General features: G+C 44.9%; 1 protein-coding gene across 3 annotated transcripts in view; it reads right to left on the reverse strand.

The window, feature by feature from the left end:
• LOC121441856 (microtubule-associated protein RP/EB family member 2) overlaps positions 1-15,046 on the reverse strand; it is a 142,963-nt gene that overhangs the window by 42,837 nt on the left and 85,080 nt on the right. The window lies entirely within an intron of this gene.

A 15,046-nucleotide genomic window follows, 5' to 3' on the forward strand; every position in this document is an offset into this window, starting at 1 on the left:
TCTCTCTCTTTTCATCTAGGAAAGTCATTTTTAATTGTCATAACATGCAAGATACAAGATATCTGGGTATACAGTTGGAGGTCTTACTGCTGTTATTATTATAATTTTGTTTAAAATCTAAAAACAAAGAGGGTATTAACATATCTATATTTTCTTTATATGTATCCATACTCACTTAAATTATCATATTAATAAATACGTCATTTTGGCCGTGAACTGTGTGGTTGCCCTATCTTCTAAATTACGTAAACTCTATGTTCTATATTAATAGATCTTGTGTTTTACAGCTTCTCCTCTTTTGCCAAGTCATGGTGGTACATACCCTTAGTCTAGCTCTCGGGAGACAGAGGTAGGTGGATCTGAGTTTGAGGTCATCCTGGTCTACAGAGAAAGTTCCAGGATAGCCTGATCTACACAGAAAAACCCTGTCTTGAAAAACCGAAACTAACCAAACAACTTCCCTTCTCTCAAAGTTAAAAGAAATAAAGTATTCGTTTTAAAAAGCACACAGAAAATAGCCCATTAGAAACATTCAGATACAACTCATATATGCAGCCTTTGAAAGCCTGTGATTTAGTCAGTGGGTTACAACACATTCACAGGACTGTAAATCCAATAGCAGGTATCTAATTCCAGAAGATTTTTATCACCACACACAGATTTCACAGCCACGGGCAGCCACTCTGCGCTCCCCATCCCCTCCACCCCAGCAACTGTTACTCTTCTAACTTTCCGTCCATCTGCATCTCCCCAGATTTCACATAGAGAAATCATTCTTTTTGACCATTGAGCTTCGAGGTTCACTGGAAGTCTAATCCTTTTTAAGATAATATTTCATTATACAAACATAGCATATTTTATCAATTCTTCCATCAGTCAGTGGGCATCTGGGCCATTTGGGGACTACTGGGTAAAGCTGCTAAGAACATTTGTAAGTTCTTGAGGGACATATGTTTTCATTGGCCGTTAGGTGGAATCTGTGCTGAGTCACGTGGGGTCTCTGTGATAAACATCTCGAAGAATTGCCCATCTGTTTTCCAAAGCAGGCACCATCTTATTTTCCCACCAGCAATGGGCTTCAACCCCACACTTGCTATTGCCTGTCCATAGTCCACTAGCTGTCCTAGCGGGTGCATGGTGCCTCATGCAGGTTTCGGTGGATTTTGCTAATCACTAATGGCACTAAATAGCTTCCTAAAATGCTCGTGGACCAGTTGTATACTGTCTTTGGAGGAATCTTTGCAGATCCTTTGCCTGTTTTTAGCTGAGCTACTCGTCTGCTTAGCTGTGGAAATTCTACGCTCTAGACTCAGTTCTCTTATCAAGCAGGCGTGTGATGGGCACATACTGCCCGCTCTCCTATTGCCAGAGTGCATGCTTTAAACTTTGAACTCATTCAATTTAACCTTAAATTGCTTGTGCTTTTATTGTCACGGTTAAGAAACGGTTGATTGCTCCATGGTGGTGGAGATCCACCTGGGGACATTCATTGATGCCCATTTACTTTCTAGCTCCAACTCCCTTTATGTCCTTGGTCACTCCCATCTCGAAGTTGTTTATCTGTGATGGTGGGGTGCATTTCTTGGAGGGAATAGATGGATCCTGTTCTTAGTCGTCTGCTAGTCTGTATGCGCACTGGAGAGGTGAGACCTTCGGCAGCCAGCCACCTTTGAAAGGTGTGTGTAATTCCTGCCGTATGATTGGTGCTTCGACATTCCTCATTTGCTTAGCTACTCTTTTCACATGGTCTGCTTTTTGCTGTAACCTCTTGGATGTGTTAATTTTTTCTTCAGTGTGTAGGGGATGTTCTGTGGTGCTGAATGAGCAGCCCAATCAATTAATGGACTAGTGAAATAAGCCGCCGGTTCTCACAACCAAAGTACAAATGGCCAATGAATGTATGAATAAGATGCTCAATTTCAATAGTTATCAGAGAAGTGCAGATTAAGCCACACTGAGATTCCACCTCATCTCAGTTAGAATGTAATCATTAAGTGAACAAATCCTAACAAATGCAGATGAGGGTGCCCGGAAGAGAACCTTTATACACTTCCGGTGGGGAACAGAATACACTGTTTTACCCAGGTAATGGTGGCGCACACCTTTAATCCCAGGACTCTGAGCTGAGGCCAGCCTGGTCTACAGACTGAGTTCTAGAACAGCCAGCACTACACAGAGAAACTGTCTCAAATAAACCACTATTAAATATATATATTGTGTTCTTCCCTCAAGACTGCTACTGGCCACAGATGTTTAATACTAAGGAAATACTCTTAAATTTTCCTAGTAATTAAATTCCACTGAATTTTATTATCTACTATTTTTACAGAGATAAAAATCTTTTCCTCTTAATTTGCTGTGACCAATCATATCCATTGATTTTTTTTTTTCTAGTCCTGGATTCTTTGCATTTCCGGAATAATTCCCGCTTGCTGAGCCTTCCCTGCAGTCTGTCTTATATTCACTAACATTTAGGATTGGATGTACATATTTACAAGCGAGCTGTCTGAGGCGTTGTGTACTTACTACCTTCTGACCAAGGTTCCTCTACCCTGGAAAGATAAGTTGAGAAGCATTTCATATTTCTGAAAAGCTCGAGGCTGAGGCTAAAAATAGGCGGTGTGGTTGGAATCCTAACTGAGTAATTTACTGCCTGTGCGGCCCGAGCTTTTCACGCCTTCCTTTGCGTCTCAGAACCATCTGGACATCGGAACGGAAGGGCAAATGCTCTGTGGGAACTGATGTAGAAGGAACATAAGTGACACCTGAGCACCTTCAGCGAGGACGTCTACGCAGACACTTCATTGTCATGACACGTGTCAGCTTTTCTAGAGCTAGAGGAGACCCTGAGCTGGCATGGGAGCTGTGCAGACATCATTCTGCTGTCACAGCTGGGTGTGTGCCCTTGGTCACTTTCAGGTCCTGGTTCCCTGCACCTTTTAAGGGGCACGCTGCTAATACATCATGAAAAGGATATCTTGAGGGTAGCTGAGGCCGTCAAGAGCATCACAGGGACAGGAACTTCACCATGGCATAACCCAAACAAGGTTCCTATCAAATGGCAATTTGATGGGAACTTGAGCTCTGGGTCACAGTTCAGCCCGCTTTCTCTCTGAGTGACTCCTGCAACGACCCTCATCCTCTCATGCAAGTTCTCCTCTGCAAGAGACCAAGCCTTCAGAAAATGTAAATACAAGATGAATCAGAGCAATCAACCGGGAGGGTGCCACGTCCACAGAGAGGCTGAGTATAGGTGTCACTCCAGAACCCATCAGTCTACAGAGAGGCTGGGTATAGGTGTCACCCCCAGAACCCATCAGTCCACAGAGAGGAGAGAATAGGTGTCACCCCAGAACCCATCAGGTCACCAGATCCTGGACTTCAAGAACAGAACACGTGTCACAGCAAACGGGCATTTTTAGATGGAAAATTTCAGGCAAGAGAAAACAGCATTTAACAGCACAGCTATGGAACAGACTACACCAGAAATATAAGATACAACATGCATATTTAAATAAAATCTGTGAGTGGCTGCACATGGATGTTCATCACCCTAAGACCTCACAGAACCCTTATGACATGCTGTCTTTATGGTTACGCCATCTTATCAACTTGGGATCAAGCTCAGGGCATGATCAGCTATCAACAGCAAAGTGAAATTTAAACTCTGACCTGAACTGTAGGATTTCTGTTTAAGATTCATTCATTCATTCATTCATTCATTCATGTATATGTGTGTCTGTGTATGTGTGTATGTGTGTGTTTGTGTGTGTGTATATGTGTGTCTGTGTGTATGTATATGTGTATCTGTGTGTGTGCATGTATGTGTGTGCGTGTATATGTGTATAAATATATATATAAATAAATATATATATATATCACTTTCAAGCAAAAACTCAAAGGTTCAAAGAATTCGTAAATCTTGTAAATTGCGATTCTTAGAGGGATTACAAGGGAATACAAGAGAACACACAGACTTCTTTTCTTTAAGACAAGGTCCTACCACATAGGCCTGGCTGGCACAAACACTAATCCTCTTGCCTCGGCCTCCCCGCTGAGATTATAGGGGCGTGTACCTCAACATCCAGCATCCTTCAAGCTGGTGTTGGGACATCAGTTATACCACCTGTGCTGGGTACTTTCCTGTCAACTCAACACAGGCTGGAACCGTCTGAGAAGAGGGACTCTCCATGGAGAAGATGCCTGTGTAAGATTGCAGTAGGCAAGGCTGCAGGGGCTTTTCTTAACTGATGATTGAGGTGACAGGGCCTGGCCCACTTTGGGTGGTACTACTCTTGCCAGGTTGGTCCTGGGTGTCTATGAAAGCAAACCAACCATGCCATAGGGAGCAAACCAGTAAGCAGCCTTCCTCTGTGGTCTCTTGTTCTGTCCCCATTTCCAGGTTCCTGCTTGACTCCCTGCCCTGGCTTCCCTCAGTGACGGACTGTGACAAGAAAATGTGAGCCCAGTAAACCCTCCTCTCCAAGTTGCTCTTGAGCGTGGTTTTTATCACAGCAATAGGAAGCAAACTGAAGCATCTGCTTATTGTACAGCAGGAAATTAGCCTGGACACACTGTAAATCTACTTCCATGTTATAGACTCATAAGCATTCCATCGTAAGCACATACAGTGTGTATAGAAGATAAAATAAACATCTCGTCTTTATTTATTCCTATTGTTCTCACAGCTCTTCTCTTCCCCTCACTCCACTGCTGAGATCAAACTTCATAGCGTATTTGCCCAAACGCAACACGATCCGTCATTAAATGAACAGACCGATGTGATCCTATCTGCCATTAGAGGAAACTTAACAGGTAAAGGGATTCTTAAAACAACCACACAGCTTCTTAAGCTTCTACCCGCAAGGATGCAGGCAAGGGAGGAGGAGAAGTGGAGTGCTGGGCCCTGGCTCCGAAGCCTTCACCACCCTGAATAGGTCGAGGTATGTCATCATACACTTTAGAGCCAACCATATTCTTATCTGCAAAACGTCAGGGTTGAAGAAAGCCCTCAGCTCTAATATTAGATGATTATCTAATTCCCAGGCTGTCGTTAACTTCTCTTTAAAAGGCTACTTGTAGTTTCTGCTGAGGAGAAGACAGTGAAGCTTCACCTTCCCAAGTCTCAGACACTTTCCAACAACACTGTTCCTTCTGGCCTCTCATCTTTTGTTGTAGTTTAAGTCAGAGAGGCCCTGTGTGCTGCTCCCAGGGACACTGGCTCCTCTCATCGCTCGTGACTTCTTTTCACACACCCCTCTTTGAGCTTCTGACATTCTCATACTTAACAATATAACTGTTTCCCGCCATCTCAACAGCTGCATATTGACAACTGGATAGCTCTCATGATAAAGCATGGTGGATTCTGAGACTGTCTGTACACTACACTCACAGAAGCCTGCTATCCCATGTGTCTGCCTGGCCACTCTCGGAACTGATGCTCCTGCAGGATTGCATCTGCCACCGGAGCCCAAACCTCCTAGTGGAGGAAGTGTCCCTGTGGGAAACCAAGGCTCAATAAAACAGAAAGTGATACTGCAAAATATAGGGTTCTATTTCCAGCAGGTCAGCAGAAACCCTCCGTATGCACAAACCCAACGCTTAAGAGCTCAGCGGTGAAGCCAGGGAAGGGGTAATCACATCACGAGACCCGGAGTTTAATCCCTAGAGCCCACATAAAAGCCCGTTCTGAGGCATGAGATTGTAATCCCAGTGCTGGGAAGGCAGCGGACAGGCAGATCCCTGGGTCTCACTGGCCAGCCTAGCTGAACTGGTGAGTTCCAGCCCCAGAGAGAGACCCTATCTCAAAAAGGAAAGTGGATGGAGCTCATTGACTAGCCAGCCTGAGAGACCCTGCCTCAAAAACTATCAGGAACAAATAGAGGAAGACCTTCACTGCTGACAGGAATGTGTATCCCTCTGTGGGCTTGCACACTTCCATACAAACACATACATACATGCATGCCCACTAGCCGGGCAATAGTGAAGCTGATGACACGTGACCGTCAGTGAGAGTTCTCTGTGGCTTAAAGTGCTGCCTAGGTTACAGAAGACAGAACGCCTCCTCTGTCTCCCAAATGGAAAGTTCAGAGCAGTCGAAATCAAACTCCAAGCAGTCCTTGTCTGGGATGTAGGATAAATATTTTCACTTAAAGGCAAACCGTAGAGAAACACCTAGAGCCCACCGCGGCTGGAGACTCACGGTATGGACGAGGGCTGTTGTGTACGTAAGTGTTACTTGGAAAACTAACTTCCGCAGAGACTCACCATTAAAACGGTGCACTGAAAGTTGGAGCATCCATGCCAGACATCCTGATTCTAGCCCTGGTGTCATCTGTCTGTCTGTCATGGTTTATCCAACTGCCATACTACCCCACAACCCCTGTGTTTAAACTCGTGTCTTAATGTTTCAGGGAAAAACACAGGGCTTCAAGCTCGCCTAATGACACAGACGAAGATTCCGACAGTTGAAGGCACAAGGACACAGCAGCTGAAGAGTAAGCCTGTGGGCCTGAGACAGTAGCAGAATCTGGACCTGCGGAGGATGGAGCCAGTCCTAGGTATTTAGTTTCACACCATTTATTTCCAACACGTGATTTTTGTTCGGGCAACATGCTGATAAGATTTTACTCCACATATCCTGCCTCATGCAGTGACACTTGGCTTCCACAGCCGAGTCCAGAAAGGGGAATGGGAATGGGGCTCAGACAAACGTCCCTGGCTTCCATGGAGCTTGGTACTGAAACGGGAAGCAGAGGTCTGAGTCCGAGGCCAAAGCTAAAGCTAGAATTTAGCTTTCTAGTTGGGGGTGGGGGAACTTAAAGCAAGTTTTTACCACAAATAAAAAACAAGAGTTTTCTTTTTCTTTTTTTAAATTTTATTTATTATGTATATAGTGTTCTGGGCACAAGATCTTATTATAGATGGTTGTGAGCCATCATGTGGTTGCTGGGAATTGAACTCAGGACCTCCGGAACAACAGTCAGTTCTCTTAACCTCTGAGCCATCTCTCCAGCCCGAGACTAAGTTTTCTTACTGGGGTCATGAGGACAGAAAGTTCTAGACAGCGATGACACCAGGGTACTGTTTTCCCACCCACATGCATTAGGAAGGGCTGTTTATACACTTGTTTCCAGCACTGCGTCTATACTTCACGGGCAAGGTTTTATTCTATTTGTCTGTTTTTGTTTGTTTGCTGCGTGAGGTGGCACACACCTTTAATCCCAGCACTCGGAGGTAGAAGCAGGCCAATCTGTGAGTTCAAGGCCAGCCTGGTCTACTTAATGAGTTCCAGGACAGCCAGGGCGACTTAGCGAGTCCCCTAAAACATCCTTCCCAACGAAAATTATCACATTTAAAGGGCCAAGCAACTGAGTTCTGAAAGATCAGAAAAATATTGCAATCCAAAATTCAGAAAAACAGAAAAATATAACAGAAAATCCAGCAGAAACACAGCCCCCCCCCCCCAAGTGTAAAAAAACACAGGGACACAGACATACTATGGGAGTCAGGACAAACGTCTAGGGAGAAAAAGGCCATCACCCCGCAGATGGGGTCAGTCAAACTCATAGCATTATTTTTCAGTCCCCAAGGTCAGGAGCAAGGAGGAAGTGAGCATGCAGGAGCCCTCAAAGGCCATTTAAAGCCAGGGGACAGACTGACGGGTGTGTATGGACAAGTGTCAGTTACAGGCAGGTGAGCAGCAGGCTGGAAGTGCCTCAGTGAGCGTCAGCCTGGGTTACTAAGGAAGGCTTCTGGGACCAATGCTGCCTTCTGGCTCTAAGCATCCATAGATGCCATTTTAAAGCCTTGATTTTCAGAATGTGTCTGTTTTTTAGAGCATATTAAATTAAGGGTAAGAACACCATTTTCTCAGAGAATTTCTCCTGAAACTGTCAACATCACTCCAGGGACAACGGGAGGCCAGGTGTGGTACTCCATGGAGAGGCTTGAGCACATGCAAGTGGAGTGGTGTGCACGAACCGGCACAAGCCTGCAGTTCACTTTGGCAGAGCACACCTTTGCAGGCGACTCTTCTGGTGACGGGATCCTCCTGTCCCTGAAACTGGGCGCCTTGTCAGCCTTCTTCACGTGAGAACTATTCTGTCCTCTGCTCTCAGGTCTCCTCACTCTTGCTGTTCCTCCCAGTCCAGCTAACCAGGAGTCACACACACCAACAGTGTCCTTCCCCAGTCCAGCTCACCAGGAGTCACACACACCAACAGTGTCCTTCCCCAGTCCAGCTCACCAGGAGTCACACACACCAACAGTGTCCTTCCCCAGTCCAGCTCACCAGGACTCACACACACCAACAGTGTCCTTCCCCAGTCCAGCTCACCAGGACTCACACACACCAACAGTGTCCTTCCCCAGTCCAGCTCACGAGGAGTCACACACACCAACAGTGTCCTTCCCCAGTCCAGCTCACCAGGAGTCACACACACCAACAGCGTCCCTAGCAGCCTTCTGCAGAAGTTTGCTCCTTTCCCCACAGCTCCCCAAGAGGGGCCCTAAAGGCTGGAGATAGTTCAGCAGACCCCACTTGGCATGGAAGGCCACCAGCAGCCACAGAGAACTTGGGAGCAGCTACCACAAATTGTCCATGCACACTGCACTACATGACAGGATACTGCTGTATAGTGAGCAGATTTATTGACATGTCCCAGGTTCGTCCCAATACGCTTTGTTATCTAAGCACAATCCCAGTAATAAAAGGGACTCAAGTAATGTGAGGACTGCCCAGCATTTACTTCAGGGGCTCAGTCAGATGACCAAAGCAGAAATGAGTTAACGAGGGGACGGGGTAGGGAAGAGGCAGGAAAGAACTTTGTTTTCAATGGTGAATTCTAATTTATTTAAAGTTGACATATGTACTTTCTCTAAAACTTGGATCGTTTATTTTTCTAAAAATCTAAAATAACTCTCACTATAGTAGAATATACTTTTTTCTTATAAAGATATTGTTTTCTTTTTTTGTTTGCCTTAGTTTGCTTAAAAACATTCTTTTTTTTAACTTTTTTTTTATTGAGAAAAGAAAAGAAAAAAAGAAAAAAAAACAAATTTCCTCCTCCTCCCAGCCTCCCATTTCCCTCCCCCTCCTCCCACCCTTCTCCCCCTCCCCCCACTCCTCTCCCCCTCCCTCTCCAGCCCAAAGAGCAGTCAGATTTCCCTGCCCTGTGGTAAGTCCTAGGTCCTCCCCCCTCCGTGCATTTCTAGGAAGGTGAACATCCAAACTGGCTAGGCTCCCACAAAGCCAGCACATTACGTAGGTTCAAAACCCCGTGCCATTGTCCTTGGGTTCTCATCAGCCCTCATTGTTCGCCATGCTCAGAGAGTCCAGTTTTATCCCATGCTTTTTCAGTCACAGTCCAGCTGGCCTTGGTGAGCTCCCAATAGATCAGCTCCACTGTCTCAGTGGGTGGGTGCTCCCCTCGTGGTCCCGACTTCTTTGCTCATGTTCTCCCTCCTTCTGCTCCTCATCTGGTGAATGATTTCAAAATAGGCAATGCCTTCGTTGTAAGTCAAGCTTGGTGGCTCACAGTTGTAATTCTAACAATTGGGAGGCAGAGATGGGAGGACCTAAAGTTCAAGGCCAGCCTGGCTTACTGAGTGAGATCTTGTCTCAACAAATCAACACAAAAATAACACCAGTAAATCCCAAACAAAGAAACAAAAAAGTCAAAACCCAAACCAAAATACAAAACAAAACAAGACAAAAATAGTAATTTGGGGTTATGTATGGTGGTATATGACTGTAATCGAAGGATCCAGAAGATCACTAACACACACTTGGGAAGATGAGGCAGGGGAATTGAAACTTTGAGGCCAGTCTAAGCTAAATGGGAAAACAGTCTCCAAACAAAATGCGACCAAATAAAGTAAGCATGTTATAAAACAGACAAGGTCACAGGGGAGGGGCCCTATGGATTATGTACTCAGCAAATCTTAAAACCCACAGGTACTTGGCTCCACCAAGGCTTCCCACTGGGCCCTGGAGTCAGAGCCTCAGGCCTGAAAGTCAATGGCATTGATACAGGGCTCCCGTTAGCTCCTGAACCCACACATGCCCCTCGTCTCTATGCACAATCATACAGTGAGTGGCTTAGGGACAGGCGGAGCCCAGCACACAGGACAGCTGTGAATCTGCAAGACACTCAACCCGAATCCCGACACACGTATATACATCGACCACATGCAGTAATTTCCCCAGGTAACAGAAAATACTGAGATCAAAATACACAGCACAGCTACGGACATTGCTTTGAATTAATTCCTCAAGTTATTTTTGTGATCTGATTAAGAATTCACAATTTATTAGTTTAAGTTTCTAATAACATGTCATCATTTTTGCTTTATTCCTGTTATCTGTGTGATGTTATTAAGTTCAACGTGAATGTGTGTCCTTTGACTTTTCATGATATAAAATTATGTACACACCACACACACATATGGAGCTTTCCATAAAACACACACTATATCTCAAGCCGTCTGTTTTCACTTAGCTGCTTGGTTTTCATTTGTCTTTATTTATGGGGTTTATCATCACGCTGAAGGGACTCCAGTGGAGGCTGAAAATGGGATACAGGGTGTCAAAGCGAACAGTCATGTGACACCTGCCCAGTTTTCGGGAACTGTTTGGTTCCTCCCAGAGAATTTAGCCAGTCTTATACATGCACAGTGGCTTCAAACCCGTGTTCACACACTCTGTACTGCATGAATCCAAGGACTGAGCATGAATCCAAGGGACTATGTGCCCTCCTGGAGGAAAGGGCACAGGCTGCCCTGCTGTGGGGAGCTGCGCACTGAAGAAGCTCAGCATCCTACATGGGATCCTATACCCTGGGCATCCCACCTGACTAGAAGGACAACTTTCTGGGGTACCTCTTGACCATCCACCACTCTGTCACTCGGGAGCACCTGCCACGCCCCAAGAGTCGGATGTCCTCACCTCCTTTATTTTACGCTCTCCTTGGTACATTTCCATTTCTCTTCAGTGGCACTTACCACTGAGGTCTCATCTTGTGCAGGGCAGGAGTTGGCTACACAGTCTGAAGCCCTCAGGGAGAATGGTCTTGGCCTATTTATCTCAGGGCCCAAAACATGTTTGCTGTTTAGCTACAATCAGAAGGAGCACAGCAAGGAGATGTGGCAACTGTTTTCAGGATCAAGCATGCCAATGTGGGAAAAAAAAATCATAAATCCCAGGTAGCAGTTTGGTAAGTCAAGGTAAATGTATACTCCACGGTGCCCTGGCATTGGACATTACAAAGGCAGGCAGGCCAGCACGCTCACAAAAATTTCAGGGCAAAAACCCCAAACCAAACGAACCCAGACAAACACCCCACAATCTCACCAATTTATGTTTATCTTCAATAACAAAGTATCAAGATAATAGAAATACACAAAATTATAAGGGAGGAAAACCCCTCTGATATTTCTATATTCTCTACTCAAAAAAAAAAAAAAGAAGAAGAAGCTGTATTTAGCCAGTGAATCGGGGGAGACTTGAATATGTTACCCACTGCAGCGGTTCACCCTCCAGCTGAACCACACCTAGACATGGCCCATCACGTGTTACCCCTCTCTTCTCCAATTATTTGGTATGCTTGAAACCAAGTAAATGAATTTTGAAATTATCTGGTCAAATAAAATTAGAGAGAAAAAATATCTAGCCTAAACAAAATCTACAGGATGCCTCTAAGCATAGATAATATTCCATTAGCACACAATAGCTAACCACAGTCATTCTGAAATGGCTCACTTTCTTAGAGAAAACAATAAACCTCTGATTTTATAAAGCTAAGTGAACTCCTGGGCCTGCAGACACTGACGGAATATCCTTACTTGGTTTCAATAAGAGAGAGTCAGTAAGATCAGCCCTACTAAATTTAGCCTCTGAGCTGATTTCATCACTAACCCGGCTTCTCTGCTGACACAAGAGAGAAGGCCCAGGGGACACAGCGCTAGGCTGGAACCAACCTATTTAACAAGCACAGATCTGTAGCCAAAAATGGTCACAAAGAACCTGCTACCTTGCACAGGAATGACTACCAATCAGGGTAAGGCCCAGAGGGCTCATCCTCCACGTTCCAAGCGTGCCTGATGACCACACCTGCGAGAAGCCCAGTGTGGGTTACAAATCATATTCCCTTCTACTGGCTCATACACTGATATTTGTAAATGCAACTACAATTTCAACAGCCAAATTCAGAAGCTTTCCCAGAATAAGAAAAACAAAAAAGAAAAAAAAAATTCCAGAAACCTGATCCAACACAAAGCTTGAACCAATCTGGAGAAACACATATTGAACTTGAATCAAACCCTAATCATTTCTCTACCTTTACAAAAAGTCAATCAAGAGAAATATTTTAAAATTTCAAAACTGCTTTCATCTAGATGGCATTTTATTTCAATCCCCGGATGCTCAGGCAAACAAGCAAGCCTTCCACCGGCCACGGGGCCAGTACGGGCTGAGTGATGACACTGGCAGTGGTCCCCGGCACTGTGGAAGGCCTGCTGGTCTCTGCTGCCAGGGCTTCCTGTCCTGTGACGGGGTGGGAAGCAGAGGGGGAGGATGCACAGACGTCAGAAAAGGGCCAGCTGGGAAGGCTAGCTTTGCAGTTACACCCAGCCTAGGAGAGAAGATCCAGACACAGCCATGAAGGGTGTGTGGCGGGGAGGGGGGCGTAAGTTTAAGTTTTAGAGGAAGCATGGGGCGGCAGGGCAGGGTGAAGGGTGAGGAAGAGAGGCAACCCTCTGCCTTGTCCCCCCTCCCCCTGCACACTGCCCACTTCTTTTCTGTCATCTCAAGTCGAGGAGGATGCTTTTAGGAACTTTTAGCACCATACTGACCTTTCCCATCTTCAGTACCTTTGAAAACATCTACTAAACTGGTCTGAACTAGAATTCAAGCAAAATTCCCCCCCCCTTTAAAGCCCTATACATTCTATCAAGACTGAATGAAAACAGAAAGTTATTCCGGAGCTGAACTAGTGTGATGTGCTCGTGGCCCAACCTCCCATCCCACAAGGGGAAATCAACATGACGAGATTTCAAAGCAGATTTAGACAGCCAGCAGTAGAAAATGGAACAGCCCTCTGCTTTCTTTGAAACAGATTGCTTTTTGCAAGAAATAAATGCAATCCGAATATGCATACGGATCCGTGACCCAGATTTAATGTTCAAAGAAAGTGGTCATAAAGTTACATCCTTGGGAAACAATAACAAGAAATAGGAGCGAATAATTTTCATTATTTTGAATGCATTACAAGGTATTTCCATGTGATTTACTTATTTCTTTTCTTATTACGGTGCTGGGCATTGAACCCAGAGCCTCGCACACATGAGAAAAGTGCCCTACCACTGAGCTATGACCACCCCAGCCCAGTACTCTTACTTCACAGAACATTTAAAGATGTCTATGGGGAAGAAAGAGACGTCAGGAAAAGGCAGAACGTTCAGAAGCAAATACATCGTAGTTTTATTTCAGCTTTTTGGAAACTGAAGAAAAGTTGATGTTCATTTTTTTTCTACTTTGCCTTGTATTTTTTTAAAAAAATAATTAAAACTTTATTGTAAAGAGCTTCCAAATTGTCTACGGCCATACCACCCTGAATGCGCCTGATCTCGTCTGATCTCGGAAGCTAAGCAGGGTCAAGCCTGGTTAGTACTTGGATGGGAAGAGCTTCCATATTAGACACACACACACACACACACACACACCCCAAATGTAGCCAGTCTCAGTCTATACATCTGAGTGAACTTCTGCACAGTTAGAATTCCATCCATTCTTATTGATGTTTATTTTAGCGTGGGCTTTGAGAGAGATCTATTAGCTGGAAATGGGCAGAGGGGAGGAGGGCAGAGTGGGAACCACCAGGTGTGGAGTTTAAGTCTTCCAGGGGTGGGGGTGGGGGGACGACAGCGTGGAAAATAGTCTGCAGAAACCCATGCAGGTGACCTTCGAGTGTCTTCCCAGGGCACAGTACGAAAATCAAATACCACATAATAAGCTACAAGGAACCAAAATAAATACCCGAGATACAGTATACTCCATAAATCTGAGCATTCCTGAGCATGATGAGGGCAAATCACTTAGGTCATTAGTCTTGGATTTGTTCTCATCTGAGAGGCACTGGCCTACCTGCTTTCAGAGTCTTCTAGAACGAGAGCAGAGAAATGAATTCATAAATAAATAAATAGAAAGACCACTTCTTCCTGCCAAATGCCAGGAAGACAAAATTTTGCTGAAGACAAAATTAAACTAAGAAGATGGAATTGGTGCCGGACAGGTTTGGGAGGCCTGCACTTGACTGTTAGTGGTTTGAGGTTTCTCACACACCTCACACACACAAGCACTGCAAGCTGTGGAGAGACCACCGCCTGTCTTTCCACAACAGGAACTCACACTTGTTCCCCAGTCAGAGGTGTGTCTCAAAGCAAAAAGGAAACATTAATCTATTACTGGGGACTTTGCAAATTCTGATAGTACTTCATGAAATCATTTTTTTTTTTTTTGCGTATGACTACTGGAAAGAATTCACAGTCTGATACCAACAAGCAGGCAAAAACAGAACTCTCTGCATCTAAACACCTTTACAGAAACAAATTCATAATACTATATTCCCTAACACCATGTCCATGTTAGGGCCACAGGCAGAGAAGATGTCTCTTTTTCTATTAGCTTACAAGAGTATTTAACTTGCCAATGACAATACTTTCTTTTGATTTGCACTCAAAGCTAAAGGCACATTACTTTAACATACTCAGACTTTTTTTAAAAATTGCTTCTTCCTTCCAAACAGGTTTAATCCAATATGCATTCCCGGAGAACTACTCAGTATCAGGTACAGTAGGGTGCGGGCATTAGACAAAGAGTAACTGCAGGCCCATTCTTAAGACTCCCCTGGTGTCTCCAGGGACTGGGGAGTCCATAGACACAGCTTGACAGGTGTGATCCCGGACGGGGGCGGGGTTGGCGGGAAACTACTGAGCCAGGACTGCTTCCCAGAGTTGACAGGAGGCGAGGCAGAGGAAACTGTGAACA

Source organism: Microtus oregoni, unplaced genomic scaffold (genome assembly GCF_018167655.1).
Source record: "Microtus oregoni isolate MIOR12 unplaced genomic scaffold, Mior012 000082F_ref0000272, whole genome shotgun sequence".
NCBI lineage: Eukaryota > Metazoa > Chordata > Mammalia > Rodentia > Cricetidae > Microtus > Microtus oregoni.